This window comes from Balaenoptera acutorostrata, chromosome 19, assembly GCF_949987535.1.
Source record: "Balaenoptera acutorostrata chromosome 19, mBalAcu1.1, whole genome shotgun sequence".
Classification (NCBI taxonomy): Eukaryota; Metazoa; Chordata; class Mammalia; order Artiodactyla; family Balaenopteridae; genus Balaenoptera; species Balaenoptera acutorostrata.
Window position 1 is genome coordinate 21,704,479 of NC_080082.1, and position 18,923 is coordinate 21,723,401.

The 18,923-nt window shown below is 42.8% G+C and overlaps 1 protein-coding gene across 2 annotated transcripts in view; it reads left to right on the plus strand.

Moving 5' to 3' along the window:
- CDH11 (cadherin 11) overlaps window positions 1–18,923 on the plus strand; it is a 148,392-nt gene that overhangs the window by 72,264 nt on the left and 57,205 nt on the right. The window contains exon 1 of one of the 2 annotated variants that reach the window (XM_007198052.2): window positions 6,106–6,125. The exons of the other annotated variant lie outside the window; for it this stretch is intronic. The gene's annotated coding sequence lies outside the window, so the exon portion shown is untranslated. Of the gene's footprint in view, window positions 1–6,105; window positions 6,126–18,923 lie in introns of those variants that run through there. 2 annotated transcript variants of the gene reach the window in all.

Below are 18,923 nucleotides of genomic sequence, written 5' to 3' on the forward strand. Positions count from 1 at the left end.
CCCATGGGCTAAAATCAAGTTATCCATAGGGCTCTGTTCCTTCTGGAGGTCCTAGGGGAGAATCTTATTACTTGTCTTCTTCACATTCTAGGTGCCTCCTGGGTTCCTCGGCTCATGGCCTCTTCTTCTGCCTTCAAAGTTCATCACCTCATCCTCTGCTTCTCTCATCCATTTTCTCTCTCTCTCTCTCTCTCTCTCTCTCTGTCCCTCCTGCCTCCCTTTTATAAGGACCCTGTGATTACACTGACTCCACCTGAATAATCCAGAATAATCTGCCCATTTCAAGACCCTTAATTAAACCACATTCACAAAGTCCTCTTTGCCTTACAGTTTAATACATTTATAGGTTCTGGGAATTAATACATGGACATCTTTGTGCTGGGGCATCGTTTGTACTCACAGGACTGTTGCAAGGATCAAATGAGACAATGCATGTAAAATACTTAGCACGGTTCCCAGCACATAGTAATAACTCAATACATGTTTATTCTCCTCCTTAGAATCACTGATAATGACATTTGCTTGCATACCTCCAGGAGACAGCTAGGGATTGCCACAGTTGTAAATGCCCAGCTCTGCACGCTGGCAGGAACAGTGGCCTTGTTTGGCCGTGGCTGGAGGCTTCCACTCATCTTAGCCCTGTAAGGAAGCCAGTCTGCGAAGATACTTCTGTCTGAATAATGCTCCCTCCAACAGAGTTAGCCTGACCAAGTTTTGCCTCTTTTCTAAGCTTCAGCTTTCTTATTTGTAAACTGAGGTTAGGGGGAGGAGCTTGACTCTGGGGCCCTGGGGTTCAACGGTTCTTCTGTTGAAAATCTATGAACTGTAAGAAATGATCACAGGTGAACCAAAAAAAGTGCAGGTTGGTGTTAAGGTATGCTTACTGGCTTCTCAGGGAAAACAGCCCATTGCAAAACAACAACAACAGAAACAGCTATCATCTTCTCTTGCTTTCCATGAGCCTTCATCAGGGTTTCTAACTGCGGGTGCTTCTGGCTCAGGCTGGGCCATGTGATGACGTAGACAGGAGGCTGGCACTGGGTGCTTTCTGTAATGTGTGGATCCCAGGTAAGTGAGGATGTGAGCTCAGGTTTCCAAGATTAAGGTGGGGGCCGAATTCTTCTATTTAGAAGATACATCGTTCGTGGATCCAGGATTGGAGAGGAAAAAAGCAAAAAGAGGAAGAAGCCTACTATGTGTCAGACACGTAGGGATGCTGTCTTTGTATCACTTAATTCCCACCACTTTGCCTGGGCTGGGGAGCATTTTATGTCCATTTTTCAAATGAGAAAACAGAGTGTGAGAAAGATTGACTAATTTGCCTGATGCCTCACAACTGGTAAGTGACTCGAGAAGAAGGAAGTTGAATTAATACTTCAGATCCAAAACGGAGCTTCTTAGCTATAGCAGTGAGCCTTCCTCAGTCTGGGCGATCTGGCTTTCTCTGGTACATGGCAGGCCACTGTGAAGTGACTTGGTCAGCCCCCTGAATGTCTCCACTCTCCCTCCCTAGTGGACAGAAAGCCAAGGCCACAGTATATTTCATCATTTCCTCTTTTACCCAAATTCTTGTGAAAAAAATCTCCATCTGCCCTGTCGTCTCCTTTACAGCCCTCTGTCTTCCCATCTCAAATCCCTCTCTTTCCAAGTTGTTTCAGGCAAAGTCAAGTGAGGGATGTTTGCAAACAAGTTGAAACCCTTGCATCCCAGTGATCCCTCTCGCCTCTTGAGCTCACCTCCCATTGGAAGCTGGACACTCGTTGCCTGTGACACCGTCTTCACTGGTGATCTCTCTGGGACTCTTTTGGGGGATCTGTGTTTTGAATCATTTTAGAAGTGGCAAGAGCACTGTCTTGGGAGAATATTGGAAGCTTGTCAGAGCCACCCAGAGACAAGATGGCTGCAGGCCGTGAGGAGGTTCTGCCACTTAACGTGGGTTGTGGTGAGCAGTGACTTGTAACTCTGATGAGATGGGTCTGCATGTCTTCTGTGACTCAGAAGCTGCCTCCAACAGGACATTTGGATGCATGGATTCAGGTGTTGGCACAAAATCAATCTCTTTAATTGCAAACCACAGTCCCTACAGAGGAGGAACACAGCAGGCACCTTCCAAACAGGTGCAGTATCAGATCCAGCACCTCTAAGAGCCCTGAGCAGAATGAAGCCAAGCCTTGACTCAAACACAAATCAAGCCTTGAATCTGACCTGGTGCAAGGTGCAGTGAAAGTCAGGAGGCTCTAGGGGCGGAAAAAAGAAAACAGATACTATAGAGTATTTTTGTTTCTCTATGAGAAAGGCTGTACTAATTGGGCAATCCTTAAAGTCAAATTGCTAAAAGTAGAACCTCTAAGATCAGATGGTCAGGGGTGGTATTAGTTGTGTGACCTTCAGTGAGTTATTTAACCTCTCAGAGTTTCAATTTTTCACCTATAAAATGGGGATAACAGTAGTAAAAAACCCATAGGGCTGTGTGCAGATTAATGAAATAAAGCATGTAGACTGCTAGGTGCAGTATTCAGCGTGGAATAAGCACCCCATGATTGTGAGCCCCCCCTACCATCGGCTGCTGTTAATCAGCTGTGTCCTCCTGGATGAGAGGAAGGCCAAACGGGAGCTGATTTTGGAAACCCTGTTCCCCCTCAAGGAAATTTTTTCCTTTCTTGGGGCAGTATTTTCAGCCTAAGCCCTACTCTCAGATAGCAGCCTTCACCTTCACTAGTATCTCTGAACATTAGTCTGACTTATTCTTTCAGTCTCCATCAATAAAACGAGGATAATAATAACCCTTGCTTTTGTTGGCTGATGTGTAACATGAGCTAATGTGTGTGAAAGTCCTTTGTAAATTACAAAGTGCTATAAAGTATGAATTATTATTGTGATTGCTCCATTCTAGGCATCTCATAAACAATGCAGAAAATTAAGGATGAGTACTACTGGTATTCAAAAAGCATTTATGCCTTTTTAAGTGTGTGACTATAAACGATCAGCAGATGGACTTGATACTGCAGTCTTCAATCTGGCTTAAATACTGCCCACTGAGGGCAGCGTTCTAGCAGGGGCAGTGCCAGCAGGCAGTGGAGCATAATGGTTAGTGGGGGCAGCTCTGGGATTCCACCAGGTTTGAATACCAGCCACTGATGTGCTTTGTGACTTTGCCCAGAATTACCAAAGGACTTCTGAACCTCACTTTCCTAATCTGTAAAGATAGTAATTCGTACCTCACTGAGTTGCTGTGAGGGGTAAGTAAGATAATGATCATCAAGCTCTGGACACATTACCCAGTATGGTGATCTGGAGGACCTAGAAACCTCCCTCATTGCAGCCCCCTTGCCTTCTGACTGACAGGTGTGCTCTCTTTCACCTGAGGATTCCCACTGAAACGCTAATCAGAGTTAGAGCCCTCGCTATCACCTGGGCTCCCAGCAGCCTCACTGAGGCCACTGCCACGCTCACTCAGCAGCCCAGCACCTGGCTTGCCCTGCTGTTGTTCAGGCCTCCAAGGTCAGTTCCAGTATGGCCAGGCCTTTGCAGATTCCAGTGCCTCCTATTGATAAATCTGTGTGTGTGCTCAGTGGGGTGGGGCATGATATAGAGCAGGAGACCACCTATTAAAGCCAGTGTGAACAGCCTGAATTCTTGGCCACAACCCTCCAGTGGTGAGGGGCCCACCTGGGCTCCAAGCACCGTACGTTACCAGCCAGATCCATCTGGACAGTCCAGACACAGCCACGTGCACACTGATTCAGTGACAAACCAGAGAAATGTAAAATTGACCTCAACACTATTAAGTTCTAGGGGCCGAGGCTTTAATGCTGACAATGATAAGAAATAGTATTTATTGAGCACTTACTACATGCCACATACAGTGTCCAGCACCTCACAAGAATTATCTCATTTAATGCTCACAACCACCCAAGGAGAAATGTGCTATACTATTCCCCCGCTTTTCAATTGAAGGCATGTGATGAGGAAGAGCAGAGGCAGGCTTTAAACCCCATGCTCTTGGCCACAGCAGTGCCCATGGCTCATGGGGTGGGGGGTGGAGGCTCATGGCCTGGGGGCAGGTGACTGGGAAGAACTGACAATCACAATGGTCTTGCTCAGCCTGCACTCTGCCCTTCTCCTTCTGTGTCAGTGTCCTGGGGCTGCCATAGTAACCAGGTACCACAAACTGGGTGGCTTAAACAACAGAAATTTGTCTCACAGTTTGGGAGGCCAGAAGTCCAAAATCGAGGTGTTGGCAGAGTGGGCTTCTTCTTGAGGGCTGTGAGGGAGAATCTGTGCCCCGCCTTCCTCCTAGCTTCTGGGGGCCTCAAGCAGTTTTTGACTTATAGATGGTGTTCCCCAGTGACCAAATGTCCCCTTTTAATAAGGACAGCAGTCATATTGGATGAGAGTCTACCCTAATGACTTCATCATCATCTTAACTTGATCATCTGCAAAGACCCTATTTGCAAATAAGGTCACCTTCACAGGTACTGGGAGTTAGGAGTTCAGCATCTTTTAGGGAAACAATTCAGGCTATAATACCATCCAAGCTCATTTCTAGGGTTACCACTTTAGACACAAATGTGTCCACTATTAAGTCTTTTCCCACAGACTCAATCAACAAGTATTCATTGAATGCTTCCCACGTGCTCAATATATCAAGCTACCCACTGGAAGTAAGATGATGAACAAAACACATGTGACCCCCATCGTCATGGAGCATGGATGATGCACTCTTGGAGAATTTCAATCACTAGACCCTCACAGTCCTACAGCTAAGCCTTTTATCAGTAATTCCAAATGCCTCATCTAAAGGGATAAGTGAATGTAGCTTCATCGTTCTGAGTAAATCTAAAGAGAGAGTAACCGGACATAAATATTAATATTTGATTAACTTCATTTGCATGTACACATCTCCAGTTCATCTATTGCTTTGCAAAGTGGCATGTGATTTCTTAAAGTCTCTGTGTGTTTTTTTCCCCTACTTTACTGGTAGGGTGTCATCACAGGCCTCCCAGACCAAACACTGCAAATAGAATGATTTTAACCAGTGTACCACTTATTAGATGGAAGAGCAATTAGCCTGTGCTCTGTTTAATTAAGCCTCACTTAATGGGCAAACGTTTTCTTTAACGGGCTTACTGTCACCTCCTCAGTTATTTAAGCCAGGTCATTTCACAGCAGGGGGAAAAAAAGAAAGAGATAGGAAAAAAAATTCTCATTTGCTCCAAGTCGATTGGTCTGAGGAAAAGCTTGGCTGTCTAGAAGATGCCTAATTGCCTCTGTGATCCTGTGTTTAGTCTCTATTTAGTCTTACGCTTCTTATTGAAACGCTAATCAGGGTTAGGTCTCACCTCTTGAATGATTTTGTAAAAACTTGATATTCCTCTGCTTAGCTAGGAGTGTCTGCATGCAAGTATAATGCCACTCCGACTGAATGGAAAGATAACTAATGCCCTTAATTTTGCAAAGAGGGCTCTGATTTGGTACATACAGTACAGATCAGGGGAAATCAGAATAAAATTAATTTCCTTCTTTGCATAGGCACCACCTCTGTTATACCAAGAGCCACTTTTCTTTGGCTGAGTTTGTTGGGGATTTGGAGAATGCTTGGAACGTGTATTTGAGCTTATTTCCTGTAGCTGGGGTCAAATTTAGGTTATGCCATTTTATCTGGTGTCAGAACTTGGGGAACTTAACTTCTTTGACTCTCCGTTTCATCTGTCAAGTAGGAATAATTATCCCTACATCACAAGACTGTAAGGAGTTCAAGTATCATTCATGCTCCTAGCTCAAGGTCTAACATTGCAGGCATGCAATACAATATATTACCTGCCTCTCCCTTTGTTCTCTGTCCCTTCCCCCAACCACCAACCCTTGAAGGTGGGACAGATGTGGTTGGTTTTGGGTTTTGTTTTTCCCCCACAGTCGTAACACACTCACCTTAAATCTGAGTCATAGGCACTCTGCTGCTTCTGAGTTCTAAGGTCTTAACACGTCTAACGATGAAAAATGACTAATTGAAGCAGACACCCATTTATTTTGACAGAGGAGAACCACAGTGATGGACATTTGGCTATTTTTGCATGGTCAACTGACTTGCTGCTGACTTTCCGTCTTTGCATGCTGCAGTACAGGTATGAATCCATGCATTGCCTTCACCTGCATTGGCCAAAGAGTAAACGCTATCAGTATTATAATTATTATTTATTATTTCTGTTTGTGGTCTGCCTTGTGCCTAGCTTTCCTGCCTCACCCACTTCCTCTTCTTGAGCAGTTCCTGTGCTTTCACAGTCCCACATTCCCATTGTTACCCAAACACAGCATCTAATTCCATGCCTTAGATGTTTGTTCCTGCTGGTCTGACCCTGAACATCCGATTCATTCATATATTTCAAGACTTAATTCTGGCTTATCAAGTAAGTCTTCTCTGACTAACCACATCCTCACGCCCTCATTTATGTGAGTCTCCTATGAGTTCTCTCAGCTCTCTCATTTCCCCATCAAAGCACCGTCCACATTGTTTCCCAGTTTTCCAGTCTGCTGCCCAGCCTGCCGCCACCACCATGAGACACCCGGTGACTTGAGGACCATGACAACATCCTCTTGTTATTCCCTCTGCTTAACTCAACACCAGGTTCCCACTTCATGCTGAGGGCACATTTGGCAAATGCATTTTTATTAATTTGTGTGTGTGTGTGTGTGTGAATAAAGATACATGAATGCTGCCTTATGAAATGACCTTGGAAGTTGCCTGCTAATCCAGCATGGTACATGCTCCTAATATGAATGATCCTGACTCTCAGATTTGGGTATTGGTTATTTTCTCAGAACCAGTGTCAAGTCAGAGGATGAAAGAGAACATTATTCCTAATTCCTCAATCATTAGCACTATAGATAATCCTTTCATCCTTAGGCCTTTTACATTGTAGTTCACCTGTCAATATCCAGTGGCCTATTCTACCTTCTCCTGGGAAATCTAAAATCCTTCCGTGGTTTTCTCTGACCTCAGTTACACTGATTTTAAAAGTTCCCAAACTGTCAACATTTACCCAAATGTGATCTCTTCTGCCCAGTGATGTTGCTTCCGTGAAGAAATAGGCAAGAGAATTCTGAGTTCACAGAGAAGATATTTGAAGACAAAATGATTCTGGAAATCAGGATAAAAATAATTTGAAGCTTGAAGATTGGCTTACCTAGTCCTGTTCTTTATTTGTACAAATGTTTCCATTTTGTCAGACAAAATACAGGACTTCCAGTTAAATTTGAATTTCAGATAAACAACAAAGTGTTTTAGTATAAATATGTCCCCCAAATTTTATAAGACATACTTGTACTAAAAATAACTGTTGTTTCTTTGAAACTCAGATTTATTTGGATGTCCTGTACTTTCATTTGCTAAGTCTAGCACCCCTGCTTTCCACTAAAGTTAATGACCTGCCCACTATGATTTGATAGGCTTGACATCAGGCATGATAGGGTTGGAAACACGCAGGCTTTCTGAGACCCAAACCAGTATTCATTCCTATATCATATGATTGGGAGTGGAAATTTTTCTACTGTAACACAAAGGGCTTTTGGCAAGTTTGTGATCCTAGAAATCTGCCCCATCTTAGCAAAGCAAGAGTTGGTTCAACATGCAACCCAACTAAGAAAAGTGAGCCATATTAAAACAGTTTTATCAAGGGTAATTGCAACATAGTTTTGTCAGTTCAGCACACCACAAGCCTGACTGCAAATGCCGGGTGTGTGCCCATTGAGGCCAGGCTCTCTCTAAAAAAATTGCTGTTGTTTTCCATTGTGTAGGACATTGAGAAAGTAACAAAAGCAACTGTATTGAGGATTACCAGAGCCATACAATAGAATATGGGCAAACAGTTTACTCTGAAGCCATCCATTTATCCAGTATGCATGATGTCTAGTTGTCTCCAAAATAAACTCCGATTCTCCATGCTCACTAAGGAACTGACTTAAAATTCTTTAGCCAGTTATAAGTAAAAGAATTTTCACTATTCTGCTATAATCTGAATTTCTCCTCTTTATCATGCTTTCTTGTTCCAAGATGGCTTCACTAGAGAAAAAAAAAAAATCACATCCTTGTCTTAAGGTTTTCATTACTCTTTTTTTTTTTTTAACATCTTTATTGGAGTATAATTGCTTTACAGTGTTGTGTTAGTCTCTGCTGTATAACAATTCATTACTCTTTGCAGAAAAAAAAATGTATCTTTTCTCATCTACCTGCTCAAAGTGCAATCTCAGTGCCAAGTTTGTGACTTGTAATGATTTGAAGGAGACATTGCTTCTTTTAAATATGTTCAACAAAATGTCTGCTTGCTTTTTCTTATGACCCCAGGAAGATATTTTTTGGATTTTGGTTTAGATATGCCTGGTGTTTCACTCTGAGTGTTCTCAAAGTGAAACCTCCGTCCCCTCCTCATGTCAAGAAACCTATACCCTATACTCACTTACGGTAAGAGTCACTTTTCAATCTGGATACAATCTGAAAAGCCACTCCTTTTTCAGAAAAGCCATTCCATCCTGTTGCCAGGATGCATCCTGGGTAACACTTAAATCTTTCCTCTTCTGTAGGAAGATCTTAATGGTTACCCAAGAACTGAAGGCTGGGCATCTGTTGAAGAGGGTGTACAAGCTGGTGAAATACTGACATAAAATAAGAATTTAACTTATGTAGCAGCCGAGGGTTCAGTTCACTCCCTGCTGGATAAAACATGATTCAGCAGCAAGGTGCAGAGACTCTGCCATAGGGCCTGTTGGGACATCTCAGCTGCAGAGTGGGAAGGGCAGGAAGGTGAGACACAGGCGTGTGTGTGTGTGTGTGTGTGTGTGTGTGCGCATGTGTGTGTTTGGTTGGAGCGGTTAGCTAGAATAACTCTAATGCAGTAGAAAATATTAGGATCCCAGAATCCCAGAGTCCTTGCTCTGGGTTGGTCCAAAGGGTATACATCTGAGGGGGAAGTACAGTCATCACCAGAGTTACACAGCAGATACAGGCAGGAGGCAGCATCATTTACTGTCTCCTCTGCCCAGATAGAAGGGAGACCCCAAGAAGTAGGTAAAAATGCCAGAGGCAGGGGCAGACCCCAAGGAGAAAAACCTGGCATGGCCTAGGTACAACCTCAAAGCCCTAGGCAGTCCAACTGGGCTTATCACCAGAGAAGCAGTCATGGTGAGGATTAGGTAGTGGGTTTCCAAAGAAACAAGGCATCAACTCATGATGTGGAGGGCATGGCTTCTGAGGAGGGATAAGAAGGGGGCTTTAGTACTGTCCTTCCACTTCTACATTCCAAAATTCTACCCACCTGTTTCCAGATCTAGGTCCTATTTCCTTTCTTGGTGAAGTGGCTATGCCATCCTGAGTATATTTTGACCTCTCTGAATGTTCATCTTTACTGTTCATTTTAATGAGCTACTTAATCTGGGGTTGTTAGTATTTTCTGAATGTGTATATTTGTCAAATCAACTAGCTTTCAAATTCTGAATCTTCCCTCCCCAACACGCCCCGACCTTGTGAGTTCTGGGTGGGATTTATTAGGTTGCTGGAATTTAGATCTTAAAACGTCTATGCATAGAAGAGATGGAGGATGGGAATTTAGACCTTGGGGATGCAGAGGGTCCCAGCCTGGGATACCCAGTGAAGAGGTTGGATTCAGAAGCAGGAAGAGACTGAATGAGGAGACCAAGTCATGTTTCTATGTCCCTGAGGGCAGCCATCCTTGAGATGCAAGAGTGGGCATCTCTGTCATGGATGTCTTGCCAGGAAGGCTAAGTAAGTCCTTGATGATAAAGTTCATGACTTATACAAAAACTACTTTGCTGTTCAGTCTTCATCTGCTCCTTGTGTGACTGGGGCAACTCTGGTCCAAGGGACTTCCCCTTAGTAGGTGATGCTAGAGAGCCCATTCCACTTTACCAGCAGTACCATGGATTGCAAAAGTCTGCCTTTCTGATAAAATCTTTTTGGAAAGAGGTACTTGATTAAAGGATGTAAGATTCTTGAGAGCAAGGGCAGAACCCATCCCCTGCTGCTCATGCTTCTCCTGGGGAGACATCATGGCATACCTGGGAAATATCCCATTGTACTTTGTCACCTTGGTGCTCTATACACTGATTAAAGTTTTATATTTTTTGTTTGTTTACGTAATTTTGTTAAAAAAAAAAAAAGGTTATTGTCACCTCCTCTCCATTTGCTGTTAAAAACAGGATTGAATCTCCTTTGCAGTGTGGGTATTGAAGCAACCAGTGGTCTTCCTGTCAGAGAATACTTCTGGGCCTCACCTTGGATGCCCTCAGATGAGCTGTTGATGTGTGGGACTTGCCTCCATCAAGGCATAATCCTTCCTTCCATGAGCTACATACCTAATCTTTTCAATGATGATTAGCTCATGAGATCTCACAGAGCTATCTCACGTTGGGCTGGTTCCTATTGTTGGAAGACATTTATTGTCTGGCTGCCTTCCTATAGTTCCCTGCACCACTTGCATATTATTACTCATTAGCACTTCCTTTGAGGCTGAGGCAGTGAAGGATGTAGAGCAAAATTTTGTTCTAAAGTGGAAAATATTGTGAGAGAGAGGTTTGGAAATCATGATTCATTCCTTCAAGGACTGTTTGGAAGAGTGGGGCAGGCTGGAGAACACCTAGGGAAGGGTTGGGGCAATTCCTCTAAGGAAATGTTAAGGGACTGGTTTTGTTTGAAGTGGAGAATTAATTGCAAGACTCTTGGAGGAAATACGCACTCTCTAAAAATGCCAGTAACCTGAGTTCCTTGAGAGCAAAGAATATGTTTCACCTAAGTTTGTAGCATTTAACTATTGCAGAAATCCTACAAATATTTATTAAGTGGTTGCAATGTGGAATAAGATCTTGCTGAGCTCTGAGCATCCCCAGAAGGAAAAATTAAGACCTTCAGAGGACAATTACAGAGAAGTTCATCATCAAAGGTGGAAAGATAAGCGCTTCCTAATGGGCCATATATGGCTTCAAATTTCATTTCAGGTGCCAACTAAACCGAATGCTCTGAAAGTGAAGTTCCTCTGGCCCTTGTTTCCTTATCTGGACAAAGGAGGCAAGAATGCAAAACTCCCAAAGATGCTGGAGGGAGAGAGGCTATAAAGAATCTATATAAAGCACCTAGCACCTAGCAAGGTGCCTACCACACAGTAGGTGCTCATAAAAACAGAACCTAGTTTGTAGATGATAACTCACTAACAGTTATGCCACCCCCCTCCTCCCCATGGACTGGGCTGTTTCAAAAGGAGGCTGAATGGAGAATGAGTGATTTGCCAAGATGGCCTCCCCTAACTCAGCCAGTCAGGTGAGCCCACCCTCTCATGTGACAAGTACTTGGCAGCTTTGTCCATACTCTTTATGATTGCTCCATTCTCATCCCATATCAAGGATAACTGAAAGACCCTTAGTCTCTGCAGAGAAACTTCTGGCCTTTATCCCTATTGAGTCTGGGTCCTTGTTGGAATCAGCCATCCCCCTCTCCCCAGCAAACACACCATCCCTTAGGCAAGGAGGTCAGTGTCTTCACAAGTCACCACTACAGAATCCCCTCTGGTCCTGGGGCAAACAAAAAGGATGCCTGTGTACATTTGCAGCATCTGGCAGATTTTATAACCTTATCAGAGAAAAGGAGTGAAATCACATCTCCTTTCTGTAACAATAACAGGTCATTTACATTTATCTACAATCCACACCACTAAAGGTTAAAAGCCAAAACTTTAAAAATTACTCAAAGAAATGGAAGTTGCCACTGCTGTCAGCATTTCATCATGCGTCCCCTCACCTGTGTAGCCCACATTATGCTTTTACAAAGAGCTTCCCAAACCATTATCTTATTCGACCCTCAACTTAACTGGGGAGCCAGGGAGGTCATGCATCATTTGCCCTTCTTTTCAGAAGAGAAAACAGATCCACAGAGGTGAAGTGAGCTGTCGGTTGTCAGTGGTCCCATGGTTTCCTGAGCCCGACCTCCTCCCTAAACCAGGAGATTATAGGCACTGAAGCAGGAACTTACTAGCTGTTGCTGGATTGAGACAGCAAGTCTGTTAGGTATCAAGATCTCAGGAGCGGTTTCTTTTTTCCTTTATTTTTTCTAAGGCAGCTGAACTGCTTTTCAAGGAAGCATTTTGCCCAGTCTAGCTGTGTGTCCTGTTTGCCGTGGAGCATGGGGCCCGTTGGTTCAGCCGTTCCCCACCCGTTGTAGTCCTATCCCTTGATTTTTCCAGGCATTCTGCTAATGTCATGTGGAGAGTCACCGTGTTACCCAGCCCTTTATTTCACAGATCGGAAAGCTGAGGTCTAGATGATTGGCCGTAAGCAATGAGTTCACGGCAGGTTTTGAATGCCTAGAACAGTGTTCTTTGTCCGCCTTCATTCCCTGAACAGACACTTCTGCTTAAGATGAGGATGTTTTAGTGCCCAAGACCAACGCTGACTAATAATAGAAGTTGTTTTTTGATGATTGAAATCACCATTGAGCACTTGAAATGGGACTAGCATGTGCAGGAAGTACATTTTAAATTTCATTTAATTTAGATGAATTTACATTTTAAAAGCTACATGTGTCTAGGCTGCTACCATATTGGATAGCACAGCTCTAGATCAGTGGTTCTCAGCTTGAATGTACACCGCAACCACCTGGGGAACTTCAAAAATACTGAATCCTGGTTTCTTTGCTTTCAAGTGGTTTAGAGTAAGGCCTTGGCAATGGGATTTTTCAAATAACCTCGCTCCCCCCTGGTTAATTCTAATATGCAGAAAAGTTCTTGAGACACTATAGTCTAAATTTTAAGCCCTATGAGGGGCAGAGGCCATGTCGGCATATACATCACTGTAGTCAGGGGCAAGGAATTCAGTGAGAAATTAGCTATGTTCCCAAATCTTAGGGAACTTTATGTATCCTAGGGAAAAGGAAGGGTTAAAAGTGCCCTTATTAAATTGCTTAAAAGGACAGTGTGATCAAAGGAATGGAAATGGTCCTTCTTCCTGGCAGAGGGAGAGGATGAAGTAGGTCTCTTTGTGATAATGACTCTGGTAATGAATTATAAGTAAGGTATGTATTTTTTCCAGAAATGCATTTGTAGCAGTAGATGTTTTTGCCAAGCAAGTGAACTCACGTCTGTAATTCACAATAGGATTAACCTGGGATTATAGAAAATCTAATTAAGTGAACCATAGCATCTGAGACCCACAAAAGACACTTAGCGTTGCCTTTGAAAGTCCTGCCTGTCTGAGAGTGTTTGGCGTATGCTTCAGAAAATGCTCTGCACACGTACAAGGCACTTGACGAGTTTGCTGTATCCCATTACTTTTCTTTTATGCTTAACTTTTTTCAAAAAAAACCCCTTACTTTTGATAAATGACATTAATGCATTTGAAAAGAAAGAATTGGGCTTCAAAGATTGGATTATTTGAAACCACAATGCGATCATTATGAAGCTATTGCTGGTGTCTGGTTTCTGAAAACAAGGAGGGGCGGGGACTCTCTGTGGGGTATGTAAAGATACAAAAAAAGCCATTTAAAATATGGCAGAGTTTAGTCTACTCTTAGCATGATAGCATAGTTTGGGGAGGTCCATTAGAAAGAGACCTCCAGAACAGCCCACCGACACTCGGGTAAAAATCAGGCTTCTGATAATTGGAAGCAGCTTGACTCTCCATTCCTCACTCCTGTTCAGTGGCTGATTAAGCTGGACGGATGCACGTGGACCGCAGTGGATTGAGGTCACAGGCTGGCCTTCTCAGAATTCTAAAGGCTCTCGGAGGTGGTGATTGGAGGCACTCTCTCTCCTCGCCTTAGTAATTATTTCAGAAAACCACATCAAGCCCTTGTCAGTTATTAAGGGCACCCTGGGATAACTCCTCCTCTTATTGTTTATGCTTTAAAAAACAGACTTTGTGGAAAGTAGTTCTCTGCAGGATGTCACATTCTAGCGAGAATATGTAGATTGCTTTTCCTCTTCCAATTCTCCACTGATCATCTTTAAAGAGCTCCCAGGTCCTTATTTCTGAATGTCTGTTCCTTTCTTGAACCTGGACTGGCCGTTTCCATAGAAATCGTTTTGAAAAGGAGGACTGCTTTTAATCCAGGTTTTGAGGGGAAAGGGCAGGGTAGATGTTATAAAAATTATCTTTCACTGTCGATACTTGTTCCTCCCCCTATATTTTCGCTCTATACAGTGAGGTCTTTAGATTTTGTTCATGCTCTTTTATTTTGCAAGTTACTTATCATTTCTGTATCTCAGTTTTCCCATCTGTCTGTTGAAGAAGGATGAATAGTGGAAATCTAAGCTAGGATTTCCCCCAGTTCTGAGATTCTAAGATTGATTAATGCAGCAAAATGTCCGAACTTGAAACAGAAATGCTGACACTGACAATACCTACTACTGGAAGAAGCTGGGAACTGGAGTTACTCTGAGCTTTCCACTTGAACGTCAATCCATTGGCTTTACAAGCTTAATATGTTCAAAACCAAACTCATGCTCTTTATCCCCAAACGAGTGTCTTCTTCTTTTGAGGCCAGGAGCAGCAACCCTGTCTTCTCACTCTCCCCAGACTGCAGTTGCATCCTCTGTCCTCAATCTGTCCAGTTCCCAAGGTCCTTCACATCGCATGATTTCTAGAAAGGCCTTCTTTCCTCCATACAAGGCTTATTTTTCTAGTTCAGAACCATACTATCTCTCACCTGAACTATTGCAATGACTCCAGGAGTCTCCCTGGACTCATATATTAGTATCATTGCATTTAGCAATCCCTATTATAAATATCGGTTTGTCTGTATCTCCTTACTGGACAGCCTCCTGGAGACCTTTGTAAGGCTTGCACCGTATTGCATGTTGTATGTGTATTATATGCCATATTCATGCATCCAGGGCTTATAGTACATATTTATGTATTCTTGTTGAAGGAACAAAACTCCTAATTTATCATCTTTATCACCTGCTGTGTCTCAGCCCATGTTAAGTACTACACGGAGTTCTCTTCATGCACCATCTTGTTTCATTTTAGAACTCCCCCGTTAAGACCGGTCCTGGTGTTCTTCACATTTTCAGTATTGCAGTGTGGAGACCTACAGAGGTTGAGTCACACACGTAGTGAGTAGTAACTCTTGAGCTGTAATCCTCTAACCCCATCTGACTCCTGAGCCCATGCTCTCAACCATTTTGTCAGAATTGCCATTTCTCATGTTGGTTTATCCTATATACCCCTGACAGCTCGGACTCCATCAATCTCCTGACCAGAGGACTTAATGGATTCCCACTGTCCATCAGGTAAAGTCCTGATGCCTAATGCCAGGTTTTAATCCCTGTCACATTAGCAGGTCTTGCATTGCCTAGGCCCAGAGGGCACCATTCACATTACATCTGATGTAAGTGGGACTCCTGGAGTTGTGCATGGAGCAGCCCTGCCAGTGCAGCAGGATCCAGACCTTCTAAATGAATTTTCATCTCTCTCCATCCAGGGAAAGTTGCTGTGTCTCAGCCCAGCACAGACTCACAGCCTCCTGTAGACAGCTCCTTAACAGGAGCTATTGCCAGTCTTCTATTTTATAGAAGGAGAAACTTAGCCCCAAAGGAAGAGTGTCTTTTCTAAGGTTACACAACTGTTTAGTGGCAGAACCTTTGCTACAACACAAGTGTCTTGACTTTTGTTCTACATCTCTCCCTATTGCCCAGTATTCCTTGGAAATTTAGAGAAGAAATAGGCATTTTCTACATCTGAACAAAGGATCTCCACAGCTATAGTATTTCACCCTTGACCAGGGGAAGAATCACCTAACTTTTCCTCCTGATTATTGTATTGATAGTTTACTAGGTTTGCTGTTTGATGATAAAAGAAAGCACTCAAGTTAGCTCATGTACAAGGGGCTTATTGTCATCCGATGTATAGGGAGGGCAGTGCAAACAACCTCATAGAAATTCAGAAACAGAATATCAGTAGGGCTGGGCCCCGTGGAGACAACAGCTGGAGGGAAGTCCTTGATTGCCAGGATCTTCAGATAACAGGGCCATGTGCTCTGCCATTTACGTGGCTCAAGGACAGAGGCCATGTTTGTTTCTGTTTGGTTTCTAACTGACTTGCTCATACCTTGATTTCACTCAAACACTGGCCATAAGATGTCACCTTGTGGCTACTCCATCCCCCAGGTGCCTCATAACCTTTCTGTTTCAGCTCCCTTACTAACTGGCAAATGGTCCTGTTTTCTTTCATTCAAGTTCCCCAGTGAATCTGATTCACCCAGGTTATCATTTTGAATGAGGTTACACAGTTTGATAAAATCAGGGGTTGGTTTATGGTTTGGTTATCACTGGACTACATGTGGTTCAATCATCCATGGCTCTGGGTGAGAGTGGAAACTCCAGATGTGGGAGACTGTTAATATAGGTATTTGCTTGGAAGGGGCTGGAGTAGGCAAGTACCAGAAGGCAGGAGTGATATGCTACAAATTCATCTGCAGAGATGTGGTCACTGATTCCTCTGTGTTCTTTTACTCAGTCCTGTTTGCACTTATCACATCATACCATCATTTATCTGCTTAGACAACTGTTTCACCATTGTTTGAGTAGAGTCTACAGATTAGAGAGGCACTGCAGCCTCCAGGGTCCAACCCAGGTCTGGCACTGTGAAAAGTTACTGCTGAATGAAGGAACCAGGAAATAAAGAAAGCTTTATAGATATTCACTGCTCTGAGACAAAGAGAGATTTACATACAGGCCTTTGATACCACAAATGACGTTACATTATGTTGAGCATCTGTTTATCATTACCATTTTTGCCCTAATCTTCCCTCAGGTAATTTCACTCATGCAGAAGAAAAATAGAAAATAAGATCTCTCTCTTTCCACACATTCATATAGGGTGTGTATTCATAGCCCGAGATGATACTGATGACAATGTTATTAACTGTATGTGTTGATATATTTTATTCATCTTAATGATTAACATTTTAAAATATTACAGTGAGAAAAAGACTATCTTAAGGATTAGGTAGAGCAAAAATAATAAGTTCTTCATATCACAGACTGTGTTTAGTCATCTTATCATTTGAAGATGATTTAATTACTTGAAAAGATTAATAAATAATCAGTGAATGATTCTATATGTTTGGGGTCTGGGGACTTAAGATGGATTTCTAGAATACTCTGTGGCCACAAAAGCCTAAGAATATAAAGGCTGATTGTACATACTTAAATGAAATTCACATCTAACAAAGATTTTTTTCAATGTCAAATACAATATGGAGTTTAGACCATCCTTGGAGATGGTCTAAACCATGTCCTTGTGTTGAAGATCAGGAACATCGACTCTTAGTGTTTGGGAGCCAGGTAAAGCCATAGCATGGGTTTTGCAGTCACATAAACTTGAATTTGAATTGCAGCCTTGCCAGTGTTTCAGAGTGTATCCTTGAGTGATTTACTTAATCACTCACAACCTCAGTTTCCTTGTAGATAATATTGTGGGTGATATTTACATACAGTTGTGGTGAAAATACACTTAAATGGTGTATATCAAGCCCTGAGTATACTGCCCAGTACTACAAAAATCAAGCACCTTGTCAAGGATAATTTCAACTATCATTACCTAATTTTATATAGCCCATAAGTGATGGAACTAGGATTTGGACCCAGGCCTTCCCAACACCAGGCAGGGACTGATCTTTTCACTTCCAAAGCTGACACTCCTGTGGTTCTTTATTTCTCTAGAAGCAGAGAATGAAACTTACATGGAACAGTTTTAAACATTCCACTTGCCCTTAAAGCACGTCATGGTCATTGATAAGGAGCCCTCTTTGCTACCTACTTTAACATTTGAATTTGGTATCAGAGAGTGGAGTAACATATACAATGCCTGCTTGGCAGTCTCTGCTGTGTATTCTGCACCTGAGCAGAAGTGACTGTTACCGCAAGCTTATGCTTTGCTCCAAGCGTAGAAATCGGGAAAGAAATGTGATTCCGTAGTTCTTGTAATACTTCCTCTCCCCATTCTCTGTGATTTCCACAGACATGGCATAATTCCTGTGATTTGATTTGAAACTAGAGACCAGCTCAGTGCTGAGTGATGAGATCTGAACGGGGAATAAAATATGCTTGAATTAATTTGCATAATGGAATCCGATTGGTTACAAAGCTGTGTTTGTTGCAGTGGGGACCAGAGCCCCTGAGCTCCTGACAAGAGGACACTGCACTTGCACAATAAGGTTTTGAGTTCTGGTGGGCTTGGTAATATTCTTAATGTAATGATAACCTGTCTTTAACTGTAAATTAACTCCCTGGAAATGAAAAGAACAGGTCAGCCCGTCTGATCCTTCCAGCTCTGTGGGGGAGGAGAAAGCTAAAAAACCAAAGCCGCTTGATTTTTGCTAAGCGTTTTCGTCTTTTTTTCTCTACCCGATAACAATTTCCAGCAGGAGTCCAAATATACTTAAACACCCGTATGTCATTTTCTTTAACGGAGACAAAAGCAAGCACAGTGAGTTTTATGCTCAAGGCGCAGTAGCTTATGACGGGCTATCTGCTCTCAAGATAGAGGGGCGAGCCTTCCACTTAGAGCTGGTGGTTTTGCAAATCCATTTTCCTGTCATGTTATTACTCCTGTGACTTTCAACAACATTTATTTTTCCTTGCAAGCAATATGCTCCCATCATAAAATAAAGTCCTCCTATATGTTTTAGTGGAACCTCAATGCTTAGACATTCTGGCATACTGCTAGAAAGTGCTTAAATGGAAGGACTGTTCAAGAACTGCCTTGGGGGTCTTTATTAAAACCAATTAGAACACTGATATATTTCCTTAGTTGTTACCAACGTCAAGGTCTTCTTAGGAGGGCGGTCTCCTGTTCATTTTCGTGAGTGATTCCTGCAAACTCTGTACCACTGCATACATCAACCAGATCTCTAGATTTTAGGA